This window comes from Sturnus vulgaris, chromosome 4 (assembly GCF_052056855.1).
Source record: "Sturnus vulgaris isolate bStuVul1 chromosome 4, bStuVul1.hap1, whole genome shotgun sequence".
Taxonomy (NCBI): domain Eukaryota; kingdom Metazoa; phylum Chordata; class Aves; order Passeriformes; family Sturnidae; genus Sturnus; species Sturnus vulgaris.
In genome coordinates this window covers 60,202,587-60,215,099 of record NC_142246.1, presented here as the reverse complement: position 1 = coordinate 60,215,099, position 12,513 = coordinate 60,202,587, and the positions used below count along the sequence as shown (strand labels likewise).

The 12,513-nt window shown below is 40.2% G+C and overlaps 1 long non-coding RNA gene across 1 annotated transcript in view; it reads left to right on the top strand.

The window, feature by feature from the left end:
- The window catches only part of LOC148224036 (uncharacterized), a 173,372-nt gene extending 170,392 nt beyond the window's left edge, over nt 1–2,980 (top strand). Inside the window, exon 6 of the long non-coding RNA XR_015803346.1 lies at nt 2,736–2,980. This is a non-coding gene — a long non-coding RNA (uncharacterized LOC148224036). The remainder of the gene's footprint in view (nt 1–2,735) is intronic.
- The last annotated feature ends 9,533 nt before the right edge of the window (nt 2,981–12,513 follow it).

Here is a 12,513-nt window from a genome sequence, read left to right as displayed (position 1 = left end):
CCTGGTCTAGTGAAAGGTGTCCCTGTCCATGGCAGGGAGGTTGGAATTGGAAGGTCTTTAAGTTTCCTTCAAACCCAAGCCTTTCTGTGATTCTGTGATTGTGTGCTTTAAATCCCCTATTTAAAGAGTTGAACAATAAGAACAATTACTTTATCAGAACTCACCAGCTGAGGAATATAAATGTATGCATACATTTCTGAAAAATATGGAATTCATGACATCTTTGCTGTCATGACTTCTCTTCTGGAAATCCCAAGGGCTGTGTAGTGCCAGCACAGGAAGGTAGGATTCTGGCTAGCTTTAAAGTAATGCAGTAATTTTTCTAACTATAAACTAACTGTCATGTTCTGAAACTTATTTTCCAGTGCAATAGTTAATGGAGATGATAAAAAAATCTGAATTTTTCAATTTTATGAATAGAAGATTAATTATTTGGGGGAAAAAGTCAGCTTTGCATAATTCATTCAGGGAAAAAAAAAAGAAGTAATATTAAAAGTGAATCAATGGAAATATTTTGGGTAAGTATATTTCCCATTTCGTTGTTTACAGTTAGTGATCATGATCGGTTCCTACAATTTTTGTGCTCAGCTTGTTTTAATTAGGATCGAAATGGAAAAAATATTTCATATAAGAATTCTGCCTTCCTTTCTGATTAATTAATACCACACAGTTTCAGAAAATATGAATAATAGAGGCTGCAATGATACTGGCTTTATGTTTTCTCACAGACAGTGTAGTAGTGAGCCAGCAAATGAAATATTGCATGTCATGCCACTTGATGGGATATAATTCTGTTGTGGAGCTGAGTTTAAATTCAGCTTGGCAGATCCATTGCTCACACTGTCATAAACCAATCTATTTTTATTCTGTCATTGTGTGAGCTTAAAAAAAAGTTAAGTTTGAATCTGTGTGTGCTCTGCCTCCCCATTAACTCACTGTCTCTAGAATAGTGACCTGCCTTTCAGTCTTTTGTAGCAGGCTATACTCTATATTTATATATAAAATGTGGGATGTTTCTAGGAAAAGAGGAGATTTTAGTTCTTTCCCAAAGTTATTGTTTATTGAGGCCTCAGAAGTTTCCCTACTAAAAGGCTACAAAATGCCCTTGGAAGGTGCCTGCTCTGTGCCAACTGGTTTTGCCTTGGTCCTCTCAAATGAGGAGCTGACATTTTCATGTTGGTAGGAGGAAACGAGGTGGAGAGAGAGAAAACTTAAACACTGATGATAATTCCTAACAAGCAATTGTAACGCTGTCTGTGAGAGGGATGTCCAGGCTGGCCCTGCTGGCTCCTGCTGTGATGCTTCCTGCCATAGCCAGGGAAGTCAATAACCAGCTGCCCAGGATTATCCAGTTGTGGCTGGTCAGTCGACACGGGCTGGCGTGGAAGATGTGCTTGAGCTGTTGAACAGAAGCTTCTACTGTACTTTTTTTGGTTTTAACATTTTCCTCTCTATTTTTTTTTCCTAAATTTATACCTTTGCCAGGCATCTCCACATCCCCTCTTCCCACAGTTTGTTTTTTTCCCATGAGTGCTCAGCTGGTCCTTCCTGGGTGTACTGAACAGTGCATAGGGCTGGTCACATTGCTGCCTGGGTTTTATTTTCTGTGAAATCTCTGGCCTTTTCATACAAACAAAATCCTTTGGGACAGAGATTGTCTTTTCTATCCCTTGCCCTTCAGTAGTTTCTATTCTGTTGTAAGTTGCAAGACAAAACTCCAGAAAACCGCTTGCACCTATTCAAAATGAGGATGGATGAAGGCTCTGGAAGATGGCAGATGTAGCAGAACAAAGAGGAGAAAAGATGAGTAACTTGGCTTCAAAGTGCTGACAGAGAGAGGAATAGAAACCAGGAATGCTGGTTCTCCAGCCCGTGTTCAAAACAGTAAACCATGCAATTTTTCCACAGTGTTATCTAGAAATTTCAAAGACAGAATGACATGCTGTTGTAAAACTGATAATAGAAGACTACCATCAGCGAAGCTCTATTTATAAATGGGAGGATGGGAAGGAGTTCTCTATGCTGAATGCCATAAACAAAGAGCACCAAGGGACTAAGGAAAATATTTGTATGTTGGTGTGCTGTGGTTAGCTTTATTTAAACACAAACATTGTTAATAAACATGGATTTATGTATTTTCTTTGATCAGTGAAGTCTGATATGTTTTAAACATCCTGAATATCTCATTTCTGTGTCCAAAAGGAGAGGAAGAAAGACTTGGGAGCACATGCTTAAATCTGTTTCAGTCCCATTTTTGTACAAGTTTATGCTGGTATCAAATAGACAGATTTTTCAAAGACAATGTGGAACTGCCTTTTCAAACAAAGGGGGCCAAAGTTGCTCCAATTAAAATGTGTCTAAGGACATTTTTTAACATTTTACTTTCCCAAAAGAGATAAATAAACAGGTACAGAATGAATGTTTGGTTTTATAACTTGATTCAAACCCACAAGGTCCCTGCATAGATGCTATATGAAAAAATTCCACCTTGAAGCTGTATTTGATATGTGCTAAAATGAAAGTAATAACTAAAACAAAATTTTTCCCCTACAGTATGTCCTTCTCTCAGTTTATCCACAGAAGCAAAACACAGATGTATTTTATATTAATTAGTCCCTTAACGTTTTCTTGTATATATTTTTAATGACTCCAGACCAGTGGATATTATATCCCAGGGACGTTGTTACTATTTATTCTCTGACTCTTGCTCACAGACCTTTTATTCTTTTGCTTAGTATGCTGCAAATGGCCTGCTCATCTGTGTCCTTCACTGCCTGGATTACTTCATGGTGTTTACATAGCAAAGCAAACTATACAACATCCCAGGGGCCCAATGCTGCTGCCCCGGAATACCGGTGAGTCTAATTGACAACAGGATGTGCCTGTGCTTTATGATAGGAGAACCAAGCCCTCATCACAGCCAGCCAAGCTGGGGCAATAAAACCCAGACTTCATACTCTCTCACTCCTTGGTTCTTGAGAGGCAGAAATCCCTGGTTAGCAATATGTCAGGTTACCTTTAGCATGATTCTTACTGTATAATAATGCAAATTAGTGTCAGCATTTATACGTGTTCATTTAAGTCACTGATCCCATTGAAACTATTTTCAATAAGTTTAAGGTTACTTATTATTTTCTAAGGTTTAATGAGAGGGTGTCACCTTATTTTGAAATATTCCATGCTGTGAGTGATTCAAAAGTGCCTTAAATGAAGTCTTTGCTTAAGTCTAGTGTTTAAAGCAATTTATAGCTGGATTATTTTCTATTGTTTTTGCCATTTCTTCTCTTCTCTGTGGAAGGTGGAGGAATCTTGTTTGCCACTCTATTATTAATGAAGGAACCAGAAGATAATGCAAGTCTAGCTACTCAGGCAAAAGCAGTTTAGCTCTTTCCTTGAAGTTTTATTTGAAGAAAAATTTTTCTCTTCTTGGGAACAATAATCCTCAGGAGCAGAATTCTCTAAAGAGAATGTCTAGTTTAAGCCTGTAGCTGCTAACCTAGCCACAAAAAGGAGCAGTAACTACTGGATTTCTAGTTTGGGTCGCTTCTGCAGAGGAAGCAGCATTTTAGTCCACCATGAACAGAAAAGGGTAAGGGCAAGAGTGGGTGCACAGACATGCAGTAGATATCAGACTGCAGGAAATATCCAGGAAAATCTGCATTAGTTGTTTGGAGGAAGTCCACACCATCCCTCATGGGCCTTTAGAAGGCATCATCACAGCCTGACACATAATCCTGCCTGACTGCACCAGTGCTGTTTCATTCCCTCCAGTCCTTCCTCTTCTAGCTTTTGTTCCCTCCCACCCATAAATTTGCTCTTCTGCCCAAGAAAGCTGCAAAGTTTTGGGATGTGAGATCTGTCTCCCAGAGGGAGGTCAATAATAAATTATAAAAAGTGACCAAGCAAACCCAGTTCAGCATGCTGTATACCACATACAGGGAAAACAGGGCAGCATGGAAATATCAGTGACTCAACTGTGACAGATTGCTCTAACATGAACTCTGACCTTTTGCATGGAAGAAATCTCCTTTCAGCATTCACAGCTTGTTTCTTTGAAATGAAGCAGTGAATTCCATGGACACTGACTATTTATTCCCACAAAATTGCCATTCACATGTAAGTGATGCAACAATTGCTTGGAATAACCTCAAAATAGCAATATTAATATTGATCTTTCCTTTTAGTGTGTTTGATATTAAAAAAGGCATGAGAAAGTGATGATAGTGGATTCTGAATGTGCTCAGTATAAAATACTGCTTTTCTGTTCCCCAGTAAGAACCTCCCCTGAAAGTCAAGTATTTCATCTCATCTCTCTTTGCAGCACTCCAGGCCAAGCATGTGATGGAATGATGGCAGTTTTGCTGAGCAGACTGCCATGATGGGCTGTGTAAGACAAGAATTCCAAACCTTTTTGAGCACAGGAGCAAATTTAACCACGAGAGTAACGTGTGTGTTACTGTTTACTGGTATAATGGCATTGTTAGGTGTAATGATAATCCAGGTGAGTGAACTGCCCATAATTTGGGGCCATTTCATCAGAGTGAAATTTGAAATTTTCTGTTTTGGCAGCAGCACTGACAGAACCCCTGCTTCCTCTTTCTGCCCTCCAGCCTGGCAAGTGACACCATAGTAGCATATATGAACTGTCCAGGGAGAGGCTGAAGTAGGGAGGGCTGCTTCGTAGCCTGAAGAACACTGCTACTGAATGTGTAACTAAATCCCATGCCTGAATATTGCAGGTCCAATTTAGGGGCCCTGACAGTTGTGATGACAATCTTGGTATGAATTGTTTCATTAAAGATGTGTTGGATATGTGTTTCATCCGCTTCTTGTGGAAACAAAAAAGGCGTGGTGAAATTGTGTAATGCTTCCCATCCTGGTTTTTGGCCATTGCTGTTTTTTCTGGAGAGTGTGACCTTCAGTGCCTAGGAATGAGCAAGCCCATCTGTTCCACCCTGCTGCCCAATGCCCAGTCTAGCTTAGTGAGCCTTGTTTCCAGCAGCTGGCAATTAACCTGTACCAGTCTGAGGTTTTGAGGGATGGTGCCATGATCTCATGCCACATGCATGTTGACATGTTCCTTTTTCCCCCCCAGTCATCTGTTCTCCTGTTAAGCTATGTCAGTGATGACAGAGGTGTAGGTCCACGATGGAAAGGGAGCAATAAGAGTTGGAGGGCAACACTTTTTAAAATTTCAGTCTCTTCTTTTCATAGAAACAGACCTTATGTATCAAGGTAATGCATCATTCCGTGGCTGGCCAGAGAAACATCCCATTGGGCTATGACTGAATGGAGAGACTATTGCAATAGTTTTATGTCTTTACTTCCCAAAATGAAAAATACAAGTGTACTCTTCGTGCCCTCTTCATTTTGCCTGTTGAGAAAAGCACAGTCTGTCAATCAAGCAAAAAACTTCCAATTGTGTAGCCTGTTAGAATCATTTCATTAATAACATGTGTTTACTACTGGGAGAAGCAGGCTCAGTGTGCTAAGATTTTGTTTGTCAGTCAGTCATTGGAACCCCACTGTTAATCGCATACAATGGTTTGTGGTTATGCCACAATTTAACCCAGGTTTAAAAATACAAACTAGAGCCTTGGTGGTCTGCTGAGAGCAGCCAGTGGAGCAAAGGTATTGGTTGAACCTGCCTTGTGGGCTGCTGGCTTGGAATACTGTACGAGCTAATCAAATTTATTAACTCGAGCCATGACCAGAATGCGCACACGGGTGAGTGTGGGTGGGTGCACCCAGGTTAGGATACATTTTGGCTGCATTCTGCAGGGAGGAGGAAAAGCAAGGCTTTGGCTTCCCTTCCAGAAAGACAAATTGGAACCAGATATCAACTAGATTTTGGGATCTCTGGCAGTCTAATAAGGAGAAGGTATTTCTTTTTGTTGTTGTGGGTTTTATTTATTGATGTAGAGAACGGCTTAGGAAAAAAAAAAACTGAGGCAGTTTCAAAACTGGATGCTGGTGACATTTGATGCATGTGTGTATCATTGCTAAATTGCCCCCTGCGTGCCACTTTAAAGGCAATATTACAGGCACAATCTCTGACTACACAATAACGAGGTCTGAGTGTGGTTGCCAGAAAAGGGAGAGGCATTTGGCTACTAAGTAAAAGAATACTGGAGAGGCAGTTGTGTATCTTTATATGAATCTTGACCTTCTGGCAGAGGTAGGAAGAGACAAAGTGACTAAACCATCTTTCTTAATTACAGCTAGAATAGGGTAAGTGAAAATTCCTGTTTGCCACAGCACTGTAGAAAGTATCATTCATAAACTGCAGGACTTGTAATACTCTGGGAAGAATATATTCCTCTCCAGAGATAATTATATCCATTTCTCCACATTACAGCCCAAGACATTTTGTAGGAACCTCTTCCAGATTTAGAGAAATGTAAGTGATATTTTTAAATAACAGCGTTAGGATAAAGTCAGTTCCATGCATTCTTATTCAAATAAAACAGCACTAGCCTCAATTCTTTTATTCCAAATAGAGATTTCATGGTTTCATTTATCCTAATCACTGAAATTATAACTGGCAAAATTACTGTAATTTTGAAATGCCTAAGCAGATTCATTCATGAAGGCAGTGAAAAATGTATACTTGCTTTACATTTATATAGGTTTGTTTTTTCGCATTTCTGATTAACATGCATTAACCCCTCACTGCTAAGTTTTCTTAATAAGAAATCAAATTAAATGGATTGAGATTTGCTGAAGGTACTTATACTAGGAAAAACATTAAGCTTGAAAATATGTGTAATATTCAGGGCAACATTTGGTTTAACTCTAACTAGCAGTGAGTTGAAACCATCCTTTGCTCATCAATATTCTACAGAGAATCCTTCCCCTTTGCCCTCCTGCCCCATCTCTGCCACTCACAATGTACTCCACGAGATCCTATTTTTCTAGTTTTATGGGAGCTAGAGGGGAGCTTTGGAACTGCACAGCATCTGGGACTGCTTAAACTGTGGCAAGGAAGCAGAAGACAAGTGCTAATAAGAGGTGAAGAGGTGAAGACTGAAACATCCTTATACCCAACCATAAATCTGCACCTCCTATAACTATTAAAGTCAGTGGGAATATTGTATGTGGTGGCCTTTGGGATAAGACGACTGTAAACATCTCCTCCCTCCCAATAACAGTGAATTATCATTTTTAAAATCTGGCTCCTGGAGCTTATTTGCATTTTGCCTGCATTACATCCAATCTGAATGTCCTTTCCGTGGGTATTTAACTGACTTTTCTGTGTTGTGATGATGATGTTTCCAGTTCAGTGGCAATATGCAGGTTAAGTATTTCTGAAGGAAAGTTTTTAGTAAATTGGAGAAGAAATTTCTAGAGACAAATTTCTTTCAGAGATGTAATACTACTTGTATGCCACACTCTAACTTCAGTGTTTAAATGATGGCCTAGCCTGGCCTGATGACTAAAATGTGGTAGTAGCAACTGCAAGTTAGAAGTCAATATTTGCATGTCCTGAATGCACAGTGTAGTTTGCAAACAGGCTGGCTTGGGCAACATCACGAGTGCAGGGTGATAGAGGTGACATGCAGAGAAATTCTGTCACCAGAGTTAGAGATGGTACCTGGATATCAGGAGCCTTTATTCATCAGTTCTCAAACAAAAGCCCCATAGTTGCAAACAGATGTCTTGCCAGTGAGCAACGTACAGGATCTCTGGTACCCATTCCACCAGGGTCATTCATTCTTTCCATAACATATGCTGACCATTCCTTTCCTTTTCTTGTAAACAGGATTAAACCAGGAGTGAGGCAGTGGCTTGTAAGCAACTGCAGCTAATGTCAAATTTAGGAATTTTTAGACCCTGTGTGCCTCTGTCCAGTCATGGAATTCCCTTTTTCAGTATCTAACTTGTGGGTTAGAGCATGTTCTAAGTGAAGAGAGGAGAGAGGTTGACACAAAGAAAGAAAATAAGGACCATACAGACTTTGCCAGACTTGGAAAAATGTGGATGCATTAATCACCAATACCTTTAACACTTGAGCTGTATCCATACTGCAGAAAAACACAGTCTTAACTTGGGCTGACTGACTGAGCTGGACAAAACTGTGGAAATAACAACAACAACAAAACACACCCAAACAAAGCAGGGAAATATTTCAACCAAATGAACATCTCAAGTTCAGCCCTGATCACTTTGTAGGCTCTAAGTTTTCACCAGTCTGTCTTATGGTCCAAACTCTGAAGTCCATGAGTTTACATTTTTCAGCAATTTAGATTTTTCTTTTTTTTATAATCACTTTTTTTTAGAAAAATTCAAAATAATGCTTTGTGACTGCAAATGTCTTTAGTTTGCACATTGTTAACACTTTGAAAATCACACGCTGTTGACAACATGTGCCTCTGAAAGATGCAAATGAGTGGCTGCTTAGCCTCAGTTAAGTTGTAGCTGAAGGCAAGGCTAAAACATGTTCGCTTACATGGTAGAATGTGTGGTAGGTTGGTATTCTGCATATTGTCTTACTCTGCACATGTAGAGCACAGGCTCAACTTCACACATTTTTGTCCTTTGTTGATAGGTTTTATTCTAGTCTGCACAGATGTGTCCTTTAGAATGTTTGATGCAAGGGAACAAGAATGTTAATTAGAAGATATTGTCTCTGTTGCAGATCATACTTTTGGGGGGATATGTTTGAGAAGCTGAGCACATCTCAACTGTCTGCCATCATACGAAATTAATTCTCTTAGTTGTGTGTCATAACTTGACTCTTGATAGTGCTAGATGAAAAAACATCAAGTTTGAGTGGGGAAAGACTGTGTTTCCATCTTTTCACACTGCCATTGCTCAGAAATCTAGGGAAGGCAGATCTCCACTTAGACATATGTGCATCTTTTAGAGAGGTAACACAGTTCTGACCATCCTTTCTCCCCTGAGAGGTGAAAAGAATTAAAAGTGATGTGGGGTTCTGGTTACATACCAAGGAGAAGGTTCAGGCTGTTCAAGTCATTGCTTTAGCACCCTCCTCTAAGTGAGAAGTTGCCCAACAAATTTTGGCAAGGAAGAGTTGCCACTATAGATTTACCACTTGTTCAAGTTGCCCTTTAGCCTTGTTTCTATCAGATGCTGTAGCAAATGCTCCAGAAGAATTGTCTGGAAGCTGACCAGGTTGTATACTTATATATGCTGTATTTGTGCTTATATATTTTCTTTTTAATTTTTTTTTTATACACAAGCACACACACACACACGTACATATGTATATAGAAAGCTAAATAGAGAACTTTTGCATAAATTCCAGGCAGTTAGCAGCTGTCACACACTCTCATTCTAATGTGACTGTGAATAACATAAATATTTCTAATCTTTCTAATATCTTTTGCCAAACACTAAACAAACAACATAGTTCAGGTTGCCATGTAAAAGAAAAGAGAGCAAAGTCCTTTGGCTGAAAGACATATCAAAGCAAATATATTTAGTTGGTTTTTAAATGAAATTTAGTTTGGGGGATGGCAAATATAATTCTCTGTGGTGTTACACTCAGTGTTAGTGTAAACAGGAATTTGGTTTTGGTTTCTCCCCCCATTTGATCTTTTGATTTGTCCGTTGTTTTGCACACTGTATCAATTTTGTAATTAGCATTCCAAGGAAAAGAGCAGAAAGTACAGAATTTGGATTCTATCACTATAAAAACTATGGGCCAAGGAAGTAATTCTCTCAAAGCTGTGAATTTCTTTTTATGTGGATAAGGAAAAAAAAATAAAAGGAAATTTATCAGAACCAGTTTAATGCAAAAAATAGTTACCAAAACTGCAGGGACAGATTTTCACATGGCACTAGTACAAAAGGTACATGTTGCAGTTGAAACATCATTCAACTGAAAGCAGTCTAATTTCAGGGCATCAGGAGCAGCTAACATGGTCTTTTTCTTTCACATTTGATGACATTGCCCATTCTGAGTTTCAAACTTTGAATTTTAGAGGTAGAAAGGAACACTGGCTAAAAATTCCCAATTTTTTTAAAAAAATTAATCAATATTGGGCTTACATTATTCATCCATTCTCCATTTCCCCAGAAATATTCTGATGTAAGAAGGTGCATTCAGAGACTGGACAAAGGAGCTCTGAAACTCAGCCAGGTGTGGAATGACAAAAAAATACAGGGTTGATATTATTTGAGTCATTTTTGCTGTTTTGAATGTTCTGCCATTCAAGCCTCAGATCTACATCTGTCATAGAATTTAGCACTATATATATATATTTATGTCATTTTGCTCATGCTAATTGGATGAACAAGGAGTTTGGAATACAAAGGGAGTGAAGGAATCTGGCACATGGATGTGCATAAGTGCCTGCCAGCTTTCATTTTCCGATAATTTCAGTCTATTGTCAGTAACAGAACTTTCCTGACTCGGGATTTATGGCCATGCCCCCGTGAAGGGCTCCTCACCTCCAAATGCTGCTTTCAGCTCACCTCTAGGGTGGGCATCCTGAATGCCTGGAAGGGCAGGCTGAAGCACTACTGAAGGAATTGTGCTTTGATTAAAGAGAACCAGCATGCTCACCTAATTTTACCTCTTTTGATGCCTTTAAATTGCCATTGTGTCCCTATTTTGTTTAACGCAGAGAGAAAGCACAAGGTGTTTGCCGCAGAGATATGGCACGGTTTAAATGGAACTTGCCAAATCCTTGAGATGCAAGAAGTTCACTTTCATTGGAGATTTGTAAATGTTCTGTGGACAACACAATGACTAAGATATGTTAGAGTACGTGTCAGGGGTAAATTGCTTACATACCCTTCTGGTTTTACTCTGACTGCTCTCCCTTCTGTCAAAACAACTTGCCGTAGTTACAAAGGTGGTTCCATGCTGGCCCTATAGCCCAGTCTGTAGGAGTTTGCACACACAGAGCAATGTTTGACTAATAATTCTAATTTATAAACCATCAACAATCCTAAAAACAGATTAGCCAGCGAGGACTTTTTGTGACAAATACCATGGCACTATTCCATACCGAACCACATAAAAGGACTCTGGGTCAGAAAAATGCATTCATTTAGGATCAAGTCTAGCAAAAGTCCCACGATTGCCAATGGAACAAGAATAACACCCCTGTTGCCAGACTTTTCCTAGGCAGTGGGTGGCCATGGGTAGAGTGCTGTCCCTTCCCCCACCAACATAGTCCGTGTGTTACAAGTTGATTTCTGTTGAAGTCCAGCAGCTCCACAGTCTCAGGGTAGCTGGCTACCAGCCTGTGCTTGCATTCCTGCCTGGACTGCAGGGGCTCTGACAGCAAAGGTAACCGTGATGGTTAACTTCACTCCTGGAATGGCACAGGCCTGGTGCAAAGCCCTGACAGCTTTGGAATTGCACGCTGAGGGTCAGGAACAAAGCACACAGGGAGTTCTGAACTGCCTCTGCCACCTCGCTGACACCGCTGTGTGCTCAGATCTCGAGATTAAGCAATTTATTCGTGCCAGGATTTCGCCTCAGTTATGCAGCAAGGCAGAGCTCTTGAGAAACACGAGCAGCCCGGTTCCTCCGAGCCAGCACAGCAATGGCTGCAGCCTCTTCTCCTGGAGCACAGACCCCGGCCCGGGTGAGGGGAGCCACTTGCAGCTACAGAGAGACCCCCCATGCCCAAGTGACCTTCCTTGTCCTGCAAGGTCACCCCAAAGCAGGTAGAGCAAGGCTGTAAGGACTTGAGAAACACTTCGATCCTGTCAAACAGTGAGGGTTTCAGCTGCTTAGAGAAAAGGATCAGAAAACTGATGCGCTTGGCCCATCTGTTGGGTTCACCAACCTGAATGTATGTTCTACTGGGCAGAAAGCTGCTTTCCAGCTGAGCACAGCTTTCTCACCAAGAAGACATTTTTAGGGGGGAAAAACAAAGTGCAAAACAACAAAACAACCGAATAATTGAAACAGAAATATAATTCTGGAAGATGATGAAAGTTAAGAAAATGGGAAGGGACCAGAGGGATAAAATATTATATTTGCCAGTTGCAATATTTATTTCCTCTAGTTATAGAACTCTATGATGGATGGATGAAGGTAAATGAGACTTGTTTATAGTAGATTTATGTAAATATAGAAGAGCTTTTCCAGGGCCTACATATATCCACCAAATATGAAAACTGTAGTAAATTATTACAGTAAAAATGTCAGAAGCTTTCCTGAGATCAGCAAGAAAAACTCCTTGGTTCTTCAAACCCGGCTACACAGCCAGTCTCATGTGCTGCTACCCTTGAGCACATCCACAAAGGCACGAGATGGGCTTAGCAGCATACCCTGAATATCAACACCCCTGGATGTTTTACATTAAAGGGGAAATTGAAGGCCCACTCTCATGCCAACTTCTGTCTCTTATGTGCATATTCATAAAATACATGCTGCAGTTCAGTGATTGACTTTTCAGTCAAGCTAGTTCAGACTTTTGCCAAAAGGGTTGGTCCCACCTGTCCCTTCCTGTGTTTGCTGTCTTGTGCCAGCACCAGCATTTGTGTCTGTAGAACACACACTTCCCCAAATACAGGGTACAGGCAACA